The sequence below is a fragment of the Prionailurus viverrinus genome, chromosome B4 (assembly GCF_022837055.1).
Source record: "Prionailurus viverrinus isolate Anna chromosome B4, UM_Priviv_1.0, whole genome shotgun sequence".
Classification (NCBI taxonomy): domain Eukaryota; kingdom Metazoa; phylum Chordata; class Mammalia; order Carnivora; family Felidae; genus Prionailurus; species Prionailurus viverrinus.
The window spans coordinates 127,138,289-127,154,752 of record NC_062567.1 but is presented as its reverse complement, the minus strand read 5'-3'; positions in this window follow the sequence as shown (position 1 = coordinate 127,154,752).

Below are 16,464 nucleotides of genomic sequence, written 5' to 3'. Positions count from 1 at the left end.
TGGATGGAGGGATGGAAGGATGGATGGATGGACGGATGGACAGAGGGATGGATGGATGGACAGATGGATGGAAGGATGGATGGGCGGATGGACGGATGGATGGACGGAGGGATGGACAGATGGATGGATGGAAGGGCGGATGGACAGATGGATGGATGGATGGATGGATGGATGGATGGAAGGAAGGATGGAAGGGCGGATGGATGGAGGGAAGGATGGATGGAGGGATGGAAGGATGGATGGATGGATGGATGGATGGATGGATGGATGGACAGAGGGATGGATGGATGGATGGATGGACGAATGGATGGGCGGAGGGATGGATGGATGGATGGACAGAAGGACGGATGGATGGACGGACGGACGGATGGACGGACGGACGGATGGACAGAGGGATGGATGGATGGATGGATGGACGGATGGAAGGATGGATGGGCGGATGGATGGATGGATGGATGGATGGATGGATGGACGGATGGATGGGCGGATGGACGGATGGAAGGATGGATGGATGGAGGGATGGACAGATGGACGGATGGATGGAAGGATGGATGGGCGGATGGACGGATGGAAGGATGGATGGATGGAGGGATGGACAGATGGACGGATGGAAGGGCGGATGGATGGATGGATGGATGGATGGATGGATGGATGGAAGGACGGATGGACGGATGGAAGGGCGGATGGATGGATGGATGGATGGATGGACGGATGGACGGAGGGAAGGATGGATGGAGGGATGGATGGAGGGATGGAAGGATGGATGGATGGACGGATGGACAGAGGGATGGATGGATGGACGGATGGATGGAAGGATGGATGGGCGGATGGACGGATGGATGGACGGAGGGATGGACAGATGGATGGATGGAAGGGCGGATGGACAGATGGATGGATGGATGGATGGATGGATGGATGGATGGAAGGAAGGATGGAAGGGCGGATGGATGGAGGGAAGGATGGATGGAGGGATGGATGGAGGGATGGAAGGATGGATGGATGGATGGATGGATGGATGGATGGACAGAGGGATGGATGGATGGATGGATGGATGGACGGATGGACAGATGGACAGAGGGATGGATGGATGGATGGGCGTACATCAGGCAAGCAGCAGCTCCAGAGCCAACAATACAGTAGTTTCTGTACACCCTCTCAGCTTCTGTCTGGTGGTGGTGGCATTGCCTACAGGACAATGGTCTGTGCTGGGGCCCCTCTGCCTGGAGAATCTTAAACCTTCCCCAAATCTTTGCCCTTGATCCGGGGAAGGGTGGAGAGACAGGAAGGCAAGAAAGTGGGAAAAGAATGGATGGGGAATTGCCACTAATTTGCTGTGTGTCCTCCCCCTCTGGGCCTTAGTTTCCCTAATTAGAAAGTGAGGGAACAGGCCTAGGTCAGCAGTTTCCCACCTGGCTGATACCAGAATTCCCTGGGAAGCTTGTGAAAATGCAGGTTTCCAGGTCCCCAGCGTGTATTTTTAACAAACTGCCCAGCTGATTTCACAATAGGCCAGAGTTAGGGATGAGGGACTAAAAAAAGTCTCCGTGGCCCCAGTTGGGACACCCTCTGACCCATGGCCTTTCCTGGAAGCTGCCATCCTCTCTTTCTGATAGGCTCGTTTCTACCACAATGTCAAAAAGCAACCCACCCCAGCTGAAGGGAATTTATTTGCTGACATACTGAAAATTCAGGCCCAGCTGGATCCAGGAACTCAAACATTCTCAAGGCTTGTCACTTCATCTTTCAGAAGTTCTTACTTCATCAGTGTGCTGGTTTCATTTTCTGGTGGGTTCTGTCTCTACATGGCATGGCAATGGCTGCTGGATAGTCCAACCCGCTTCAAGCCAATGGACAGCAAGAGACCCTCTGTTTTTGGTGTCCATGTACCAATCTGAGGGAAGACTCTGATTGGCTCTGCCTGAGTCATGTACCCACCATGAGCCAATTGTTCTACCAAGGGATGAGGCATTCTGATTGGCCGGTCCGGGTCACGTGACCCAAGGAAGGCCATCTGGGCAGACACACAGCAGTGTGTCTGCTTTGCTCCCCATTTGCTCGTCAAAGGCCAGCCACAGAGCCTTTGTAGGAGGGGGCAGGATGGACCATCCAGTCTTCTGGGGGCTGACCTGCATAAACAGGGGTCAGGTGACACAATCACTCAAAACTATTGTCCCTCAGCAATTACCTGTCTGGGAGTCAGGAAGCTGTGGCAGTGTTCAGGAAATTTCTGGTGGATCCAAGCTGACCAACCACCTTTATACATCTGAAAAGGAGGCGGTCCTAGTGATGTGTGGCTCAGTGCCAAGTCTTGGGGCACCCCCCGCCCCCTTCTGGCTGTGGAACTTGCCCTTGGCACTTGCAAAAGGACCCTCTCCCTCTCCAGCTGGGCAGGGCTTGGTCCCAGAGATGAGAGTCTTCCCTGCACCCCACAATCCACAGGGTGGATCCCCAGATCTCTTTTGTTTGTGAAGATTGCAGGGAGGGGAGGGACGGTGATGGGACCCAGAAGGGCCTGTGCTCCTGCCCCGCTGGATTGGGGAGGGGGACGGGGGAGGGGGTGGGGACAATAGTCAGTCAGGGCTAGGAGAGCCCACAAGGGAGTGAAGGGGTCCGGCGGGCTTGAGGGAAAGAGCACACCATGCCTGGGACAGGGCGAAAGGCCAGAAACTTCTATAGAGAATGAAGCTGTGGGTTTGGAGCCAGTGTAAACCCTCCCCCACCACCGCCTTCCCCTCACGGTTCAATAAAGTCCACTGCCCCATGCAGGAGAGGCATTTTGTGGAAACTGAGGCAGGGGCTGAATCCCACACCCGAGCTGGTGTCACACGTGGCAGAGGAGCCATGAGTTGGAGGGACACCAGGAAACTGTTGAGTCAGAGCGTGCAGGAGCCCAAGGCTTTAGGACCACGGGGCCCCTTGGGTGCGGAGGCTGGTGGGGCTGGTATGAGGATTCGCAAGGGCAGGGGGCCCACTCGACCTCCGGCCCACGCAGGCGCTAGATATTTTCCATCGGTTTCGGGAAGCCGAGCAAAAACACAAGCCCTTTCCACTCTCCAAGAGATAGTGGAGGCAGGACTGGAACCCAGACCTCAGCCTTCAGGCCAGGCCGGAGAGGTGGCGTCGGGGGAGGCTGGCGGCCAGTGGAGGGAGTCCACTGGGCCCCCCTCTTCCTCTGCCTGCCCCTCCCAGCCCCTGTGTCAGGGGACAAGCCCGCAAGACAGGAGGGCCTGGGGATAAAGCTGCTGCTGGGTAGACCAAGTGCTAAAATGAGCCGAACTCGCCAGGAGTCTGGTCCCCATGACAACAGGAAAGTGGCTCAGCAGAGGCAGAATCGGGCACTCACCGTCACCAGGAGGAGCCTGCTGTGGCCAGGCCCTGGGGTAGGCACTTTCACAACCCCCTGTGCCCTGGAGTCCCACCGCTGCCGTGGTCCCTCTGCAGACGAGAGCCCTGGGGCCGAGACGGAGCCCCCGCCCAGAGTCACAGCCCCGAGCTGCTGGCTCCAGGTCCTGCGGTGGATAGGAACTGGGAAGCCTGGATCCGAACCCCCACCTCCCTCCCTGTCTCCCAGCCTCCCAGCCATCTCAGCCCTTCTGAGCCTCAGTTTCCCCCTCCGCACCCAAAGCGCTGTCAGGGGTAGATACGGGTAGTCCTGCCTCCTCCATGGTGGTTAAGTTGGAGCACAGGCACGATCGCCCCTGAGCAGGGACTCTGGGATTCCTGCAATCATCTCCTGCCCCCTGGGCTTAATTACAACTCTGTCTCTCATGGGATTCGTTAATCGAGCTTCCCTGTGGCGGGCGGCGTCAGACGGACGTGGTAGCTAATGCTGTCTGTGTGCGCCAAACTTTCCCAGCCGCTCTTCCAGAGACGGGCCCTGTCCCCTGGCCGCAGCGGTAGGACACGACCCAGTCATTCACTCCCCATCTCTCTGGCAACTGTGAGCGGGTCAGCACAAGGACTGACCCAGCAGAGCCCATCAGAACGCTCCCCGGGGACTGACGTCTGGACCTCTCGGTAGGGGCGGGGTGAGGAGTGGAGACCTCCTGTGACTTTTCCCGCATATTCTGGAGAAGGTGTGAGCATCAGTCAGGCTTCAGTGACAGACAACAGAATCTATCCCCAATCTAAAAAAAAAAAAAAAAAAAAAAGAAATTTTGTTTTTGTTTTTTTTAATCATATTAGGCAGCTGAGTGTCCGAGAACGACTGCCGAACTGGGCCGCCGAGGGGGCTGCGTCTCCTGCCTCCCTCGGGAAGCTGGGGCATCAGGTCACCTCTCAGCTGCCGGCCCCAGAACCACCCCTGCTCTGTTATGATCCACACAGCAGAATGTGTGCTCTGTGCCCAGCCTCTCTGCCCACGAAAACCGGTTCCAAATTCTCACCATCGGGAGCACTCTCTGCGGGGGGATTTATGTTGCCACCGATCCATGACCAGCGGTAGGTGACTCTGGGAAACAGAGCTGTTGGGCTCTCCACCTTCTGCAGCCCAGCAGACACGTGCCACAGGTAGCCTGACCCTCGCTGTCACCACTGTCGTCCCAGACGATGCTGTCACAATGTCCCACGCCACCCTGAGTCTGTTCTGCTGTCATTCAGGGATGTGGAGACCTGTCCCAAATACATCTCCAAGCAGTTATGAAGGTCAAGGTGAGAGAAGAGCGAGAAAAACCTGTACATGGGCCTGTGCACCTGGGAGAGCGGCGTTAACCAAGAGAGGGTGAAATGCCTTCCCCAAGGTCAGGCGTTCAGGCCATACGGTGTGGAAGACTAGGACTTGGGACTAGGAATTCCTCCTTAGGGCTGAGGGGAGTAGGGGGAGGGAAGGGGGACAGGGGAGCCAGGGGGTCGGGGGATGGCTTCAGGAGGAGATGGTGGTGGGTTGTATTAAGTCATCTATGGCTGTAGAGCAAATGTCCCCAAAACTTAGTGGTTTAAAACAACAAACATTCGTTATCTCCGTTTCTATGCATTCTCTGGCTCAGCTCTCTTGAGCTTGCCAGCAGGCAGGCGGCCGGGGCTGCGGTCTAATCTGGAGCCTCATCTGGGGCCAGGGGTTCCCTCCCAAGCTCATGCTCATGGTTGTTGGTCGGCTGCAGGTCCTGGCTGGCTCTCCGGCCAGAGGCCAGCAGCTCACAACACTGGTTTTCAAGGAAGCGAAAGGGCGGGCGCACCCAGAACACAAGCCACCAAATCTCACAAGGGACATCCCATCACTCCTGCTGTATTCTACTTCTTAGATTCAAGTCACTACATCAGCCCACACTCAGGGGGAGAGGATGACACAAGAGAGCCTCTCCCAGGAGGTGGGGTCTGAGACTCACTCTGCCTCTGAGAAGAAGGGTGGGCTGGGCCAGCAGGGGTGGCTGTCCCCCTGCCCCTTTGCACCCGATGTGCCCAGCCCCGGGTCTTGCAGATGGAGAAGCTGAAATGAAGCCTCCTTTGGCCACCACCCCTTTCCCTGCAGGGCCAGCCCCCTGGAAGAGGGGGAGGATGGAGGAGTAAGGATTCCACACATCAGCAATGGCAGCAACATGGCCACCCCTTAGGTCAGACATTCCCAATAAAACAGGAGGTCCCAAGGCCCCAAAAGCCAGCATAATGTCATGCAGGAGCCCTGAGCTAAGAGCAGAGAGGACTGGGTTCTGGCCCTGGGCAAGCTCCTAACTAGCTGTGTATCTGTGAGCAAGTCGCATGCCCTCTCTGAGCCTTAGTCTCTCCAGCTATAATGCAGAATGGTGGTCTGATATCCCCAAGGTCCTCTTGGACTCCAAGGGTCAACGTTCTCGGTTGGATGGAGGCAACCTAGGGGCTTGGCCCGGGCCTCCACCACCTGCCCGAGGCACCTGCCCCCAGCAGCCCCTCTCCCTCCCTGCCCTCCACCTCTCTCCCAAGCACCTGATTCCCTGATTTCCCTCCTGACCTGCCATCTCTGTGTCCCTGCAGCCCAGCTGGCCCTCAGCCCCCAGCAGCCCCCCACCTTCCTCCAACCCCTCCCTACACAGAGCCAAGGAGGCCCGTCTGGGCTAAGCAGATGGCTTGAGCCAGGGACTAGACAGTGGCAGAAGCTGTCCACCTGTCCCCAGGTGTTGGTGCTGGAGGCTGGCCCCCATTTCCCTCCTCAAGGAAGGGGGAGAAAGATGCCTCCAGACTCAGAGCAGCTGCTCTCGGGGCCCCTCCTCCCCCTCCACACCCCAGCTCTGCTGCTGAAGAGCAGGTTCCTCATGGAGGCTGTGAACAGGACTGTCAAAGCCGCATCTGGCTCCCAGGCTGGGGGCTTACGTAACTGATGGCTGTCACCCCCACCCCAGCTGCACCCCCCCCGGGCTCCACCTCCAGGCCCAAGGCCACCGGGTGCCCCCACACCAGGCCTGCATGGAGTCCCTCCTCTTGGAAGGTGTCACAGCACCAGTCTCCTTACACAAGGTCCTTCCAAAGCCGCCCTGACATTCTTCTCCGGGCCTTGCCGCCCCAAGGCAGGAAGAAACCAGCTTTGTTCTCCGTACTCCTGGTGTCTAGGAAACGTAGCAGATGCCCAGAAAATTTAGTTGAATGAACTAAAAAAATCAGTAATGATAATAGTGACGTTTACATTGCACCACGTGCTGAGGATTCGTCCAAGAAGTCTCCCTATGCTAACGCATTTAAGCCTCATCCTAACCCTGCACTGAGGTCCTCTTAACATCTCCGTGACATGAACCAGTGAATGAGTGAACGTCCTGTTCTTTCTGGGGAAGGCACTGACCCAGGAGAGATGACATCACCAGGCATAAAGCCTGAGAGGGTGTGAGGGGAGGGATAACCGGTTCCTAACACACGCATCTCTTGATGGCCACACCTCCCCAGGGATGTACGAAGGGCAGAAAGTCTGCCACGATCCCCGTTTTCCTGATCTGTAGCAGTCAGGACAGGGAAGATTAACCTGTGTAACAAACAACTTCCAATCTCAGTGGCTTAAAACAACACAGCTTTCTTTGTCAGGTGACAAATCCATAACAAGGGTGGGGACAGGGCTTTGCTCCCTGTTGTCCCTACAGAGGAACCCACCTGGAATTTCCCCAGTCACTGCTTAGGACGAAAGGAGTCGGAAGAATTGGGCTCCACCCAGAACTGACACGTGTCACTTTGGCTCCTAGGTCATTGGCCAGAACGTATCACGTGGCTAACTCAAGGGACAAGGGGGGTGTAATCTACGGCATGCCCAGAAGAAGGGGGAACTGTGAATTGGGGTGGAAGATGTTGGGTTAACGGAGTCACTTATGGAGTGTCTGCACTGTGCTGAACACTGAGAAGAAATACAAAATTCGGCAGAGCCCTGTCCTCCCAGAGTGCACCTGCTCACGGGGAAACAGATAAACAGAAGAAAAGTACAGTCCAGCGAGACTAGAGCTCTGATAGAGGAGAGGGGTGCGCGGAGGGGCCCCTGACCTGGCCCCCAGAGAACAGGAAAGGCTTCTGGAAAAGATCTCCCAGCTGAGAAAGGCGGGCCCTCAAACCCAGACCTCGTCGTGGCCCTTGCCCTCCCAGGTGGAGACAGGGAAGTCTTAAGGCCTGCCCTTGGAGGGCCCATCAGCCCCCATGCTGCCAGGCATCCCCACGGGGGACTCCATCTCAACACCCGACAGCCACCCCGTGAGTGGGTGCTCTCACTCTCCCCTCCGAGGGGCAAACTGAACGCGGGTTCCCACCACAGGTACAGGTCCAGGCTTTCCGGGGTGAGGACCCCCAGGGGTGGGGCTGCCGAGAGGAATCAGGCTCAGCCTCCCTGAACTGGAGGGGACACCCTCTTAAGTGCCAGCAAACCCCTGTGAAGAGGTAGGTGGGCTTGCAGCTGGGGGGCCTCGGGAGCCAAGACAGATCCTCAAAGCCTTCCAGACTGTGATAGTGACGCCAGCAGGAGCCTGAGGGCAGGGGACTAGAAGCAGCTGGGTCACCCAGAAATCCCATCTAATTCTAATATTTGATGAGCCTGTACGTGGGGAAAACCCGAGAAACCAATTGTGGTTTCCTCCAGGGAGGGGAAGGAGAACTAATCCTTTTGCTTTTCAATCTAAGTGCACATAGTAATAATAAATATATTAAAGTATATAAAAGTAAAAACAGATATATATGGGACTTGAATAAAAATTTCTGAATCTAGCCTTTGGAGCCTCTAAGTTTGTAAGATTCTCCTAACACTTAAGATTCTGGGATTCTCGGGGCGCCTGGGTGGCGCAGTCGGTTAAGCGTCCGACTTCAGCCAGGTCACGATCTCGCCGTCTGTGAGTTCGAGCCCCGCGTCGGGCTCTGGGCTGATGGCTCAGAGCCTGGAGCCTGTTTCCGACTCTGTGTCTCCCTCTCTCTCTGCCCCTCCCCCGTTCATGCTCTGTCTCTCTCTGTCCCAAAAATAAATAAACGTTGAAAAAAAATTAAAAAAAAAAAAAAAAAGATGCTGGGATTCTCAGAGGCTGTTGGGCAAAGATGTGGGCATCAGATGTCCCCGGGTTTGGATCCAGGCTTTCCCCATTGCTGTGTGACCTAACCCCTTGGTGCCTCAGTTTCCCCATCTGTGATCAGAGAGACCTTGCTTCTCCTGGAACAGTGTAAGATTAAATGGGATAAAGCAAGTCAGGCGTCCCCCAGGGTCTGGCACCTTCAAGCCTCTGTCTAAACCAAGCGGGGTGGTGAATACCCAGAGCCTCTTGGACTCTCCAGGCTGAGTCGGAGCCAGGGAGTTTCCAGATTCCCAGGGTCGGGCTGGGAGGTCGCTGGGAAGCCAGTGGGGAGAGCCCTCTGACAGCCCTCGGTGGGAAGGGACGCGGTGGACGGCTGCTGCCGTGGCTGGTGCTCGGGCGCCCCCTCGTGGGCACTGTCCTCCTCAAACCCCGGGAAAACAGGCGCTCACTTCTATTTTAAAAATCTCTGGGGGTACCTGGGTGGCTCAGTTGGTTAAGGCTCTGACTTGATTTCAGCTTGGTTCATGATCTCATGATTCAGGAGCTTGAGCCCCACGTCGGGGTCCAGCTGTCAGTACGGAGCCTGCTTGGGATTCTCTCTCTCCTTCTCTCTCTGGCCTTCCCTTGCTTGTACTCTCTCTCAAAATAAATATACAAAAACTTAAAAAAAAGGGGGGGGAGGTTGTTGGGACAGATCCTGATCCAATATGGTTGGTGTCTTTTTTTTTTTTTAATTTTTCTTAAGTTTATTTCTTTGAGAGAGAGCAAGCACAAGCTGGGGAGGGGCAGAGAGAGGGAGAGACAGAATCCCAAGCAGGCTCCATGCCATCAGGGCAGAGCCTGACAAGGGGCTTGAACTCACAAACTGTGAAATCATGACCTGAGTGAGTGGAGAGCAAAAGTCAGATGCTTAACTGAGTGCACCCCCCAGGTGCCCCTGTTTTTTTTTTTTTATAATTCTTTTTTTTCTTTTAAAAAAAATTGTTTTTTAATGTTTTATTTATTTTTGAGACAGAGAGAGAGCCCGAGCATGAGCAGGGGAGGGGCAGAGAGAGAGGGAGACACAGAATCCGAAGCAGTCTCCAGGCTCTGAGCTGTCAGCAGAGAGCCTGTCGTGGGGCTCGAACTCACAAACTGCGAGATCATGACCTGAGCCTAAGTCGGATGCTCAATCGACTGAGCCACCCAGGGGCCTCTATAATTCTTTTTTCTAATGTTTTTAATTTTATTTTTCAGAGACAGAGGCAGAGACAGACAGACAGACAGACAGAGGATCTGAAGTGGGCTCTGATGACAGCAGAGAGCCCAACGCGGGGCTCAAACTCATGAACCGTGAGATCATGACCTAAGACAAAGTTGGATGCTTAACTGACTGAGCCACCCAGACGGACTGGTTGGTATCCTTTTATGAAGAGATTGGGACATACACAGAGGAATGGCCATGTGAAGACATGGGTGGGGAGAAGGCACCCATACACCAGCCAAGGAGTGAGGCCTCAGAGTAAATCAGCCCTGCCAACCCCTGGATCTGGGGCCTCCAGCTTCCAGAGCTGTTCAAGCCCCCCCAGTCTGAGGAACGGTTACAGCAGCCCCAACAGATGAGTGGCCACCCCACCCCCTAAATCCAAAGGGCATATTAAAGGCTCATCCACACCGGCCTTTTGCTGAATTCTGGAGGCTACTAGTCACCAGTCTACTACTCCTAGCCGATTCCAACTTCCCACTAAAAGAGCTCTAAAGAGGGGCGCCTGGGTGGCTCAGTCCGTTAAGTGTCAGACTGTGGCTCAGTTCCCGATCTCGTGGTTTGTGGGTTCAAGCCCTGCATCGGGCTCTGTGCTGACAGCTCAGAGCCTGGAGCCCGCTTCAGATTCTGGGTCTCCCTCTCTTTCTCTGCCTCTCCCCCGCTCACCCTCTGTCTCTCTCGCTCTCTCTCAAAAATAAACATTAAAAATAAAATAGCTCTAAAGACTCACAAAACGGGGCGGGGGGGGGGATCATAAATTGCTTCTTGCAAAGAATTTGGTTTCCAAATAACATGAACGTTGTTCACCAACATTGTGCCAGGGTGTTCTAAATGTTCAGTCAAGGTAGCCGATCCACTGGTCCTAGGGCCTGCCACACGCCCAACCCTACTTTCTTGTTCCATAAACAGTAACATGCACCCAGAGTTCTGAGCCCACTTTGAAATGCTGAGGTCTGTAACTTCAATATTAGCACTCACTTGGAACTCTGTGAACCCAGCACAGTCCTGAGTGCATTAACCCACGTTACCCTCACATCCCTCCTTATGATAGAGCTACCCCCAGGTTTATAGGTGAGGAAATGAAGGCTCAGAGAGGTGTCTTGAGTGGCCCAGGGTGGCCAGCTGGAAAGTCATGGAGCTGGGATTTGAACCCAGGCCATTTGGCTCTGAGACGACGCTCTCAACCACTGTGCTTTGCTGCCTCATATTTTAAGTGGAAAATGCTTATTTTTGAACTGCACATTACCAAAAGTTGTATCAGAAATCATTATGATGTACTCTTTCGCCTTACCATATCGTGTGGGGAAAAAAATGCCTACTTTTGGGGGCACCTGGGTGGCTCAGTCAGTTAAGCGTCCGACTCTGGATTTTGGCTCAGGTCATGATCTCATTCTTCATGGAATTGGGCTTCACATCTGGCTCTGTACTGACAGCACGGAGCCTGCTTGGGATTCTCTCTCCCGCTCTCTCTGCCCCTCCCCTGCCTGTGCTCTCCCTCTCTCTCAAAATAAATAAACTTTAAAAAAAGTCTACTTTTGCTCATCTAGTCTTGAAGCTTCCGTTTACATCAGCTATCAAATACATACAAAGCTTTTATATTCACGTTCAAATATATGTGAAAAATAGTTGTTACTATATCCCCAAATGGAAGAACTTTTTTCACGAACTGATATTTGGAACACTTGCCTTCTGCATTTTTTTAAATCCAGTATTTTTTGTGGTCTTGTTTCTTACAGACAAGAGAATGGGTTTTAGGCCGGTTCCTGTGAGCACTTCTCTGAAATAACCCATTTCAAGTGTGGGCCACCTGTGTTTCCAATGTATAAAAACCCAAACTGGTATCATCCTCCTACACCTTCCTTTATAATATTGGGTTTATAAGTACATGGGTTCTGTAAGATTTGTGATCTGGTGGGCACAGATGAGCAGGCCCAGTGAGGACAGCGTCGAGTTACCTTGGGTCTCCGCAGTGGCTTAAGCCTCCTATCGTTAGGAACCAGGGGCCAACTGTGGGTAGAAACCTAACAATACGTGACTGAGGGCAATGAAAACAGTCTAAGTCTCCAGGGGGCCCGAGTGGCTCAGTCAGGATAGCGTGTGACTTTTCTTTTTTCAATGTTTAATTTTATTTTGAGAGAGCGAGAGGCAGAGTGCACACAGAGGAGGGGCAGAGAGAAAAGGAGACACAGAATCAGAAGCAGGCTCCAGGTTCTGAGCGGTCAGCACAGGGCCTCATACTGGGCTCAAACTTGTGAACCATGAGACCATGACCCGAGCCAAAGTCGGACACTCAACCGAATGAGCCACCCAGGCGCCCCGAGAGCATGTGACCCTTGATCTCAGGGTTGAGTCCAAACCCTACATTGGGTGTAGAGATTACTTTAAAAATAAAATCTTAAGTCATCTGGGTGGCTCAGGTGGTTAAGTGTCAGACTCTTGATTTCGGATCAGGTCATGATCTCGTGGTTCATGGGACCAAGCCCCACATCAGGCTCTGTGCTGACGGCGTGGAGCCTGCTTGGGATTCTCTGTCTCCCTCTCTCTGTCCCTCCCCTGCTCTCTTTCTCTCAAAAGTAAATAAACTCTTAAAAATAAAATAAGATCTAGAAAACAAAAAACTAAGTTTCTAAACCAACAGGCAGAAGAACTAAATGACAAGCATGCTCCTCTGGTCGTTCCTCATGGACACGGGGAACAGGGTGGCTCCCTTAGTGGGAATAGAAGGGACAAGAGGCACAGAGGCCGGGGGTGGAGTCGGGGGGAGGGGCGCCCAAAGAGGCCTGGAGTCATCAGGGCAGGAAAAGGTGATCTGAGAAGTTCCAGCCCTCCCAGGAGCAGCTCTGTGCCTGAAGGGACTGCCTGGATGGACATCTGTCACCTCAGCTAACCCTCACAGCCCTCCTGGGGGGAAGGACTCTTGGCACCCCCTTTCTATGGATGAGAAAAGAGAAACCAAAACTGAAGATGCAGCCGCCTGTACCACATGGTGTCCACAGAACAGCCCGCGGAGGGCCAGGGGAGGGAGAGGGCCACACCCGCAGCGGGCTGGGGCAGGTGGGAGCGGAGCCCCCACCCGGGTTAGGATCCCTCTCCCCGGAGTTCACGGAGACCCGGCCCGGCCCTGACTCCCAGCCTGGGGGCTCCTTTCCGGGCAGCCTGCACAGCCTCCCACCCCAGCCAGCCACAGGAGATCCCGGCTGCCTCCCTCCTCACCCTTCAGTCTTTGTGGAGGCTCGGGGGCTCCCCGGGCACCCCCAGGATTTTCATGGCACCAGGCCCTGCTGCTCCCTCCGTGGGACTCCCTCTGTGCCCACCCACCTGAGCCCTGCTCCACCCTCCCCAGTCACAGCCAAGCCAGTACCTGCTTCGGTCCCTCCATACTGTGCCTGCCGTGCCACATCGCCGGGGACGGGGACTATGCCAGGGCACTCTTCCCCCTGGACCAGCACCTCCTCCTCCAGGCCGGAACCGTGTCTGCCCCGGCACCCTGCTCAGCCCGAGCACGGGGCCTGCCTGGGGAGGGGCTGCTGGAGAGTGACATGGGGGCGTTCAGAGCACAGCCAGGTTTGAATCCTGACCCTGCCCTCACTCGCTGTGACACGGGACTCTGAGCCTGTTTCCCCATCTATAAAAGAGGTGACCACGGTGCCCATATCCACGACTGCCAGGGGCTTAAGTGCATCCCAGCTGACGATGTGGGAGGACAGAGCCTCCACCCTGCAGTCCCTGCTGATGCGGCACCATCCATCACGGCTGAGACCCCGAGTGAACGCACTCCCTGGAGAGAGATCCCTCTCTGCCTCCCAGAAACGCGAGCCCTGGCGGCAGGGTTAAAGCTCACCCTGCCTCCCGCACCCCCAAACACAAGAACAGAAGGCTCGGGTCTGCAACGGATGCTGCCAACGCTCGCGTCTCCCCCTGCACAAGATGAAAGGAGCAGAGGATCTGGAAGCGCCCGCGATGCTCTCAGAAGATGGGCGTCCGAACCAGGCGACAAAGAGCTCTTCAGAAGTTCTCCAAATTACCCAGGGAGAAATGGGCTTTGAGCAGGAGTGAATCAGAGGAAAACTGATTGAGCGCCTCTCATCCCTCCATTTCCTGGAACCGGGCAGTTGGAAAGAGCTGTAAGCAGCTGGAAATTGCCACAGGTAAGCACACGAGTGACTCAACAGTGACCACACTGACGCACCCAGGTTTCCTGGTCGGGGTTTTAGGAAGATCGTATAATCGGACTTTCAGTTCGCGGCGGTCTTCGTTTTAACATGGTGCTTATTTTTAGACACTGTATCTGCTAGTAATTTAATAGAATAAAATGTGTAATGCATTTCTGAATTCATGCTTTGCTTGAGGTTCTGCATTCCTAAATGTATCTTAAGTGGCAAATATCTTATTTCATGGATTTTTCTTGAATTTTACGAACTATACCCTTTTATTGGTATTACAGTATTAAGCAAAATAATGACAAACAACAAGGACTATTGATTTTCTCCGATACCGCTGTTACTTGTGCTTTCTACCATTCAAACCTCACAACCTGTGGTGCTGAATCCTACGACTTCCAGCTCACTGATGCTAAATTCAGGTGCACACAGGCCAATGGGACAGAACAGGGAGTCCAGAAATAAACCCAGGCATACACGGTCCATTAGTTCAGGACAGAGGAGACAAGAACATGCGATGGGGACAGGACAGTCTCTCCAGCCAGCAGTGCTGAAAAACCGGAGATCCACGTGCAAAAGAAATTGGACCACTATCTCACACCACACAAGCTAACTCAAAATGGGTTAAAGAAGGAAGAAAGACCTGAAGCCATAAGGCCTTAGAAAACAGGGAAACTTCTGGACATGGGCCTTGGTGAGGACTTTTTAAATCTGACACCAAAAGCAGAGGCAACAAAAGCAGAACAAACAGGTGAAGGGACCACATCAAACTAAAAAGCTTCCGCATGGAGAAGAGAACCGTCAATAAAACAAAAAGCTCACAGAATGGGAGAAAGTGTTTGCAGATCGCATACTAATAAGGGACTAATACTCAAAACATATAGGGGCACCTGGGTGGCTCATCAGTTAAACATATGACTTCGGCTCAGGTCATGATCTCACAGTTCGTGGGTTCGAGCTCCGTATCGGGCTCTGTGCTGACAGCTCAGAGCCTGGAGTCTGCTTCGGATTCTGTCTCCCCCTCTCTCTGCCCCTCCCCCACTTGTATTCTGTCTCTCTCTCAAAAAATAATAAAGAGTTAAAAAAAATAAAAGTAAATAAATAAAAAACAAAATATATAAAGAACTCAGGTAACTGGACAGCAAAATAATGCAACTAAAATATGGGCAGAAGATCTGAAGAGACATTGCTCCAAAGACATACAGATGGCCCACAGACACATGAAAAGATGCTCAACATCACTGACCGTCAGGGAAATAAATGCAAATCAGAACCACAACGAGCTCATCACTCACACCTGCCAGCATGGCTAGTCTCAAAAACACAAGACATAACAAGTGTTGGCGAGGAAATGGAGAAAAGGGAGCCCTCGGGCACCACTGGGAATGTAACCTGGGGTAGCCACCGTGGCAAACAGCAGAGAGTCACCGCGGGGCTAAAACTAGAAATACCATAAGACCCAGCGATTCCACTTGTCAGTTATCTCCGTATTTACACAAAGAAAATAAAAACACCAATTTTTTAGCAAAGGAAATGAAAACACCAATTTGAAAAGACCTAGCACCAGCAGGTTCATTGCAACATTTACAACAGCCAAGATACGAAAACGACCTTGGACCTAATTCCAAGAATATGGAATCCGTCCACTGACGGAAAAATGGATGAAGAAAACGAGGTGTATGCACACACACACACACACACACACACACACACACACACACACACTATCCAGCCATAAAAAAGGAAGTCAAAGAAAAATATTGTATAACCTCACTTATACATGGAGTCTTAAAAACAAAAAAAACCAAAAAACACAAAAAGCAAAACAAACACCTCAAGAGACACAGAGAATAGATGGGCGGTTGCCAGAGGTGGGCGGTGGAGAGTGGGCAGATGGGTGAAGGGGATCTAGGGGTACGTACTTGCTAGTCAGTTAGCCATGAGGAGGTAACGCACAACATGGGGACCCTAGTTAATACTGTCTTATAATGTTTCAAAGTCGCCTAGAGAGATCTTACAAGTTCCCATCCCAGGGATGCCTGGGTGGCTCCGCTGAGGGTCTGACTCTTGATTTCAGCTCAAGTCATGATCCCAGGATCGTGGAATCGAGCATCGTGTCGGGCTCTGCGCGGAGCATGGAGCCTGCTTAAGATTCTCTCTCTCCCTCTGCCCCTCCCCCGCTCATGCTCCCTAAAATTAAAGTTCCCATGACACACACACAAAAATTAACTACTTGTGGTGACCCCGCCCCAGAAAAAGGAAACGGCAAAAGGTGTATCCTCAGACCCAGAGAAGTCGATCGCCTCAGCCAAGGCCACACAGCTACGGGGAGCCCGCGGGGAACAAACCAGTGCACACAACGCTGGCACCTCCACTCTCAGCCACTTTGCTCTAAGGCCTGTGGGAACCCATGTCCCCGAATCCCAAAAGCCACTGGCATCTCACCACACTGCCCCGTCCTCCCTGAGCACCTCGCTGTCATTATCCTGAACACAACCCTGCAAAGCACGTGCTAGCGTCAGCCCTTTACGGTCCGGACACTGAGGCACAGAAAGGCGCGGGGACTGGGTGGGCCTGAGGCAGGAGCACGTCCCCCACGCCCCACAGGCTCCGGGGAGCAGCAGAG